Source organism: Pygoscelis adeliae, unplaced genomic scaffold (genome assembly GCF_000699105.1).
Source record: "Pygoscelis adeliae isolate BGI_AS28 unplaced genomic scaffold, ASM69910v1 Scaffold174, whole genome shotgun sequence".
Lineage (NCBI taxonomy): Eukaryota > Metazoa > Chordata > Aves > Sphenisciformes > Spheniscidae > Pygoscelis > Pygoscelis adeliae.
Genome location: NW_008824676.1, coordinates 1,462,809 through 1,470,641, shown reverse-complemented (window position 1 = coordinate 1,470,641; position 7,833 = coordinate 1,462,809).

Sequence of the window (7,833 nt, the reverse complement as noted above, 5' to 3'; positions counted from 1 at the left end):
TGAACATTTATGTGGCTCCTTAATAACTGCAAATAGTGAAGCAAAATAAAGACAAAAAAGCACGTTGAAATTTCAATTTAAAAATCATTATTAAAGACTGTTTTCTTGTTCATAGTAATCTCAAGACACTACCTTTCACTTTAAGAAAAACTATCTGCATAATTCTCTTCTCGTAAGGTATAGCACTGAGAATTAGATCCTCAAGTCCAAAAAGAGAAACAAAAAGAAACTTTTACTGGTAAAAATTGATGTGTGCAAAAGGGTGAAGACACCAGGGACAAGAAGAAAATTGTGCATCTATAGCTACGAGTTCTTGCAGAAAGGAGGCTTAAGCTGCGCCGAGCGAGCCTTTCACTGCTCGTCGAGATCATGAAATCCTGACGGATTGTTTCCATGGAAGATAAAAGATATTAACTTTCTACAGAGAACAGGATCGCCCCGTGTAAAGCCTTGCATGCTGTTTGTGCTCCAGGCACTGGCAGTGAAAACACCGATACATGAGACCTGCAAATAAAAAACAAAAAGAAGAGGAAGACAGAGAAATAGGAAATAACTAATAAAAGGCTTGGACAGTCTCTAAAATATTTTAAAGCAGGTTTCAACTGACGATCGCAGAGTATTGCAAGGTTTATATTCCCCAGTTGCTACCCAAGAGCAGACGCCGTCGGAGGCTCGGTGCCCCCCTGCCCTTGCTGCTCTGCTCCCAGGGAATGAACCCCTGCGAGCGCCCTCGGGACAGCGTCACACCAGCAGAAAACCAGCAATATTTTCAGGCCGGGGGGGATGTTTGGTTTACCTACAAAATCGAGGCCAACTGGTTTGTGCTGTGCTCCTGATATGAGCAAACCATTCCGGCTGCAACAGCGGAGGGACCTCAGGTAGCCGGGAAAACGCAGAATGAGAAACACAACCATCGCAGGGCCTGGAGAATGATGTGAAAAAGCCCCATTTCCTCCCATTCACATCCTTTGCATAACAGTGCATGTGGTTAGAGGGGAATAACTGAATAACCTAGGGAGAATCTTGAGCAGGCTGTGATGATTACACCTAAAGCACGGTCAGGGTGGCTATCGACCACGTGCAGGGCCCACCGGCAGCCCCAGCACGGCATGCACGGCACGTCTGCCACACTCGACAGAGCACTGAGCAGCTATTCAAGCTCATTTGGATGCCCAGGCCAGCGGCCCCCCTGCACTGCAGCATCTCCACACACGAGTGGCTCTGCAGAAGCCACCTGGGACCCAACTGGGTCAATGCCGAGCAGGAGCTAACAAGGCTTGATGAGTCTGATTGGAATTTGCGCCGCTGATTGCCTCTGCGGTGAATCTTTATTTTGTGTCGTACGCTTCCATTTAAATGTGAAGAACCACTTCTCATCAAAGGTGTGGAGCACTTAGGCCACATTTGCTCCTTCTGGGTCAAATCACCTGTTCCTTCTCCAAACTAGGTATGAAGTGCTTGTGAAGCACCTACGGCACGTGTGTACCCACGTATTTCTGTGGCCCCTCTTGCTCCGATGTGGGGGAGCGATTCAGTTCCCCGACCTCGGGCTGCAGCTGTGGTTTAGACCCCATCAGGTTTTGCATCTTGCCCCCACGTGCTGCTTCAGCAGAGGGGTCACCCCCGCCGTCCCTGCCAGCCCAAGGACATTCCCCAGGCAGTGCCGCCCTGCCCGCCGGGGGACATCGCACAGCCCTCGGCTCCAGCTTCCCGCTTGGCCTCAAGCTTTAATTTTATTCTTCCCAGGCAGAGTTTCTAAAGAGAAAGGCGCAGGGTGGGGAGCGAGAGGTGCCTGTGAGGAGCGACCGGGTGCCCAGCGGTGCTGGCTCTGCGCTGCCAGGGGCTCCCCGCACCCCCCAGCCAGCAGCCACGCACCTCCAACCACAGGCTGCCTCTGCAGGGTTTAATTAGCCAGAGCGCATCCAGAAGCTTTTCTCAGTGGGTCGTAATTTTATGGAAATCTTGTTAGATTAATTTTTAGCAGGGATAAAGGACTCCTCGTTCTCGGCACTCCACACTATTTTCCAGCGCCCGGCAAATCAGGCTCGCTCAGCGCATTAAGGAGCACTCTGTTTCCAGGTTTTACAGATTAATTTCATTCAGAGCTTTTTAGCACTCGCTATGCTGCATGTAATAAGAAAAGAGCCACTTTTGGTGCAAGGAAAGTTTTTTTATGTGATTCCTAGCTAAAATATCTTCCGTTTGATATTCTAGATGGGGGATGTATGAGCATATGGAAATACTTCAAGGGGCTGATGGCTTGCACAAAGCTACATCGGTGGGTTTGTTGGTGGTGACAGTTGGCTCAGATAGATTGTATAGGATCTGGTGCCACATCCCTAAATTACCCCCGTCCTCTGCCTCTGTGACTGACTCACGAAGTCGCCCTCATTGAATCACTCTTGTGGACTTGTAAGGTGGGCAGAAGAGATCTCTACAGCCACCTTGTTCTGATAGTTCAGAGCGTAGACCTGATCTACCTGATCATCGGTACCTCTTCATCCAGGCAAATACGTTTTGTGTGAACTAGAGCAAACAATTTGGAGCTATTGGTTCAGAAAATGGGGGCTTTCGCCTATATTTCTGCCATTCCACTGGCTCACTTTTTAGTTTATTTATCCCATTCTTATTAGTGCCTATCTTTGCTTAGGATTACTAGAGGCTTCCTTTTCTCCCTTATTCCAGCAGAGATTTTGCAATGATATTTGCACTGCTTCCTTCTGCCGCAGAAGTGCACAACGTCATCATCTGAGTTACTGGGGTAAACGCTCCTCTTCCCCCTTCTCTCTCCTCTAGCCCCGCAGGTCAGTCTCTGCCTCACCCACCAGGATGGCAGAGCAGCGGGGACCCGAGCCCGTGTCTGCACAGCGAGGCTGTGCCTTCCCCATCATCCCAGAAAACCCACCCTGCAAACGAGCAGCTTCCTTTCCCGTGTTGCTAATTAACTCATGAATCAATAGAAAATCCTGCAGTTAAGATGCCGACTGGTGCCTCGGGAGAGCACAGCTACCACTGCGGGAGAGGGGGAATTGCACGAAGCTGGGTGTTTTCCTTCAGCCTGTTTTTCTGAGTTTATGAAAGTGATTCCACATACTTTCAAAGCAAATCCGCCGCTAGCTCTGTTGAAACGCAGGAGTAGCTTGCTCAAAAGAGATGCAGTTTAGGCCTGCATGAAATATTTTTCTGTTGCGTTTTGTTCTGGTTTTGCAATGTTGCTGTAGATAACATGAAAATGTCCAGAGGAAACTTAGGGAAAAGGAACCCATGCAGACAGTGTGTGATAAGCTGTTATAAATCGGCTCAAATGAAGCCAAGATAATGAGACAGGTCTGTTCAAATTAGAGCATTTTCTCCTATCACAACAGCCCCAGGTACTGAAAAGGAACATTATTACATTTCCAACTGGCCAGCACTTACTAATTGCTGCTTCTGCAGCAAGTGAGAGTCACAGGAGACCAAGTCAGAATCAAGGAACTGGTGAAGTTCAACGCAGGCTTTATTCTACAGCTTTCTTCACCTTGAATAAATAAATGCAGATGCACACAGTTATTTAGGTGCTGATACTCAGTGTTTGCAACATCAAAGTGATCCTGGTTTGTTTATGAATGGTGGGGCACATCAAATATTTAAAACATTGTAACACATGGAATTAGGAAAAACGGGTGCATTTTGAAGTTAAATAGCAGATCTGATTTTAAAGAGTGATGCAAATTACTTGCAATTGCAGATTGAATTTTTGACTAGGCAGAAACGATCAAGGTCATTACCTGCTGGCCCTGGCAATGTTCTTTTTTCAGGAAAACAACGTTTTCTGGGTCTGAAAAAAATCTGGGGCAACCTTCTAGATGAGAAACGTATTTTAATCCAAAAACTTAGTTGCAATGAATAACTAAATAATCAGGGTTTTTCTTTTTAACATCATTTTGAGCAGAAGAGGATATTGGTTTCCAACCAACCTTGTTCATTCCTCTTATTCTTAACTAATTAGCTCCTGGCTATCTAATCATGGTGCAGAAAATATGAGCGTATCCTTCTGAATTATTATTGTTTAGGAAACATATAATGGATTAAATACCCAGTTGGCATAAACTGATGGAGTTTTGCTGAGCTCAGTGGAGTTACGCTGACAAGCACCAGGCGGTGAGCTCTGTCTCTATGTACGAGTGCAGACATAGACTAGACCAGACCAGACCAGAATAGAATATTTCAGTTAGAAGGGACCTACAACAATCATCTAGTCCAACATCCACACGAACCAGAGGAAGGGGTGGCGGGAGCTCCTGGGGACCTGAACCATTCGTGGATGCCCAGCACAACCGGGAGAGGATGTGGTGGCAGAGGAGTGGAGGAGGAAGGGGAGAAAGCAGGACAGACGTATAGACTTACTCATTAAATAAATCTGCAGTATGTGCCTTATCTAATTAACTTGTTGGCCTTATGTAATTAAGGCAACTGTTTGCTCCAGATTCACCTTGGTCATATATCTAGTTTCTACGTTCTAATCGAAATAAGCCTTTTACAAATGGCTTATACCACTGCTTGCGAGTTTAGTCTGGGTGGGGTTTTTTTGCATAGAGAACCAAGAAAGAGGCTTGATCCTGTTTAAAACATACAGAAAGTAAGCTCCTCCTCAAAGAATCTTGGCAATTCAGGCAGTACTTTGGTCGAGGACAGGATGAGAAAGGGTATGAAATATGCCAGCAACACTGCGTCATTACTCAGTTCAGACATACCCGTCTCCGACTGCTTTCATTAAATATCACTAATTGCTTCTGACAACCCTTTGGAGGGCCACTGGGCAGTCTTAGGTGGGTTAAGCTCCCCGCAACAGGTCACACGTGGGGCATGTCACGCGCCCCAGCGACAGAAACCCTACCTGCTGCGTGTGACTCGTTAGGCCACCGTAAGAGAGCAGCGTGCCCCAGTCCTCGCAGACCCACGCTGGGTGGGTTAAGCAAGACTAAAGCAGATCGAGTGCATTTTGCATGAGAAGTTTGTAGCAGTTTAATGAGGTTGAATATACATTAATTTAGCTTGCATTAGTGAGATGAAAAATGACGCTATTAATACTTTGTGGAAAAACCACAACTGAGCCACAAGAACTGGTTTACGACAGCTTGCTTAAAGGCATAGACCAGTTTTGCTAAACGTAGTTAAAATGATTTCCCCCCCCCCCAAGTAGAGCAGGCCTTGAAAAAATTGAATAAGAAATAACTTTCTGGGATAATTAAAGGAAAAACAGGGGGGAGAGAGAGAGTTGGCCACAACTTCTTCCTTATTGCTGGAGAAGAGTGAAGGTATGCCGAGCTGGGCAGCTGCTGCCGGCTGGTATTTGCTCCCGGCTGTGGGCACAGGGAGAAGAGGTGAGATAACATACTCGCTTTCACTGTGGCGCAATATCGCAGCTAATGCAAATATGCTCGTCACAGGGAACATAAATACCACATCCTGCTACTACTTCCAAAGCAGATCTAGCCCTCTTTTAAACAAGAGTGTATCAGGAAATACCACCCTTTCATTATAAATTTTGTATGATTTTTCTCTAATAACTCTGTAAAGTACTTGTTTAGTCACTGCTGCTTCACATGAAGTTTCTCTATCTGGAAAGAACAAGATCCATGCACATTTCCTGTTCTTGTGAATAACGCTGAATTTTAATTGTTAGAGGAATAAGCAGGAAACTGAGGTTACTGAGTAAGACATTCGCCTTTAATTTAAGGGACCCAAAAGAAACACAACTACCATAGTTTTAGTCAACATTTAGCAGCCTAGAGGAGATGATAAAGAGAAAACTTATCTAGAAACTGCAAGGGCTTTAGAGAAATGCTTCTGTCTGAAACCGTCTGTCATAGCAAAACATTTCCAGTTATATAAAAAGAGCTGGCAACCAGTGGAGTTACTAATTGCCTGTGTGGCCAAACTGAATCACTGCTGATTGCAAGCCAATTTGTAGGATACTGCGTGGGTGTGAAGCTCTGAGCTGTGAGGCCTCAAAGAAATGTTTGCCAACAGCTTGATCTCCTCTGCCTACGAGCACTGGGCATTTACCAGCGGGGAAAGGGGCAAACAGACCAACGATAACCCGGTTAGGAATGGCGCAGCAGCAGCTAACGCTGGCAACCGGTCTGACTGACCTTAAACTGAATGGCTGCTGTTCCCAGCTGAGCTGCGTGGAAAGTATTTTTCAAAAAGGATGTGCGCGCCATCGGTAAGAAGGTTTATTAGTAAGCTGCGCAGCCCAAAGAACAAAACTGTTCAGAAAAACTCTTTTTTCTCGTGGTAGTGACAGCCCTGTTTTGAAACATTGCCAGTAACAAACCCCAGGGAATGGCAGAAACCATTTCAACAGACCTCTAAGCAGCTGTAAGTGCTAGAAAGCGGGACTGGGCGCAGGGTCTGCGGCTGGATCGTCCTCCCGGGATCATGAAACGCTACCTGCAGCTATCCCAGTTTTGCAGGGATCTCTGGACACACAGAAATCAAAACAGAAAATATCATGGCAGAGGGCTCCTATGTGTTCAGGTAGGGTACGAAGCTCAAACTCCCATTCTTTGTTCCTCACCCGACGATGTGTTCTGTCTATCAACCTGCTTTATCAGTGTGATACTTCAGCATTCCACACATCTCACCAATGACCTCACACACACAAAAGTGACATATAAAAGAGGAATTACAAGTTATAACTTCACAGTACACTCTGCTGAAACTATGACAAGTCCAAGGATGTGAGTGAAATTATCAGAACTCCCTCTGAACACGCAGCTCTGCCACCCAAGGGCTTTGCAATGTGCTATAACCTTGCCAAAATAAGTACACAGGGTAACACCAGCCCTTATTTTTCTGTGCTGTTCTCACTCAGCTCTCGCCCTCTCCTGCCTATTGCGTTCTTATTTTTAAAGCAGGTATTTTGGGGCCAAACTATGCTAGTACTACGTGTCAGTTGTCGGCAGTGTAGTGCAAATGTTATCGTTTTCCACATGAATACCAATGCGCAGTACTAGAGAGAGAATGCATCTCTCCCAGCCCTGTGAGGCTTCTGAAGGGCTCTGCAAGGGAGACATCAAATTCATTTCAAGTTAGGGTAAAGAGTTACCCTCACGTAGTGACAAGCCTGTAGCAGAAATGATTATAACCGCGCTGTGGGGCTGTATGAGCTCACTTGAAGGTACTCCAGTCCTAGGACTGTCGTGTGGAAGCGCTTCAGAAAGAGCTGCGCTTCAGCTACAAAATACTGCGGTTTTTTTCAGTAGCACAGGGCGAGTGGGTTAGCAGCGACTGGATCAGCACTGGATGAACTCTTGCAGCTGCACCGCTCCATCCTCACAGCGTTGGGATGCCGGAATAGCCGCAGGGTTTGAAACACAACCCGACTGGCCAACTGCCTCGGATTGAGTTTTGGGAACTAGGAGATGTATTAAAGGGAAAATTGGAGTTAACTTGAGCTAGCAAGGCTGTGGAAAGACGCCCTCTAAACTCCTTCCCCTAAGGATTCAGGGGGGTGGTAAGTAATAGGTTACAGCTGCTCTTTGCTCTGGATCAGGCCTGCAACGCGGCGTTGTGCTCAGCCAGGGCTGCTCCCCTGCAGAACCACCGGTAAAACCTGAACGCGCATCAGACCGGTGGCAGGGCGCAAGTTGGGACTGGCCGGGCGGCGGGACTCGGCTCGCTAGCTCCTGCCCTCCTCCTCCTCCTCCTTCCAGGAAGGCAGGGCTGGGCCCCGCTCGAAGGCCGAGGAAAGCCGATGGCTGGGTCCCGCTCGGGGCAGGGGCTCCCCCTCAGAGGAAAGACGCTGCTCAGGCCCCTGGTTTCCTCAGGGAGAAAGCTGGAAGCCCT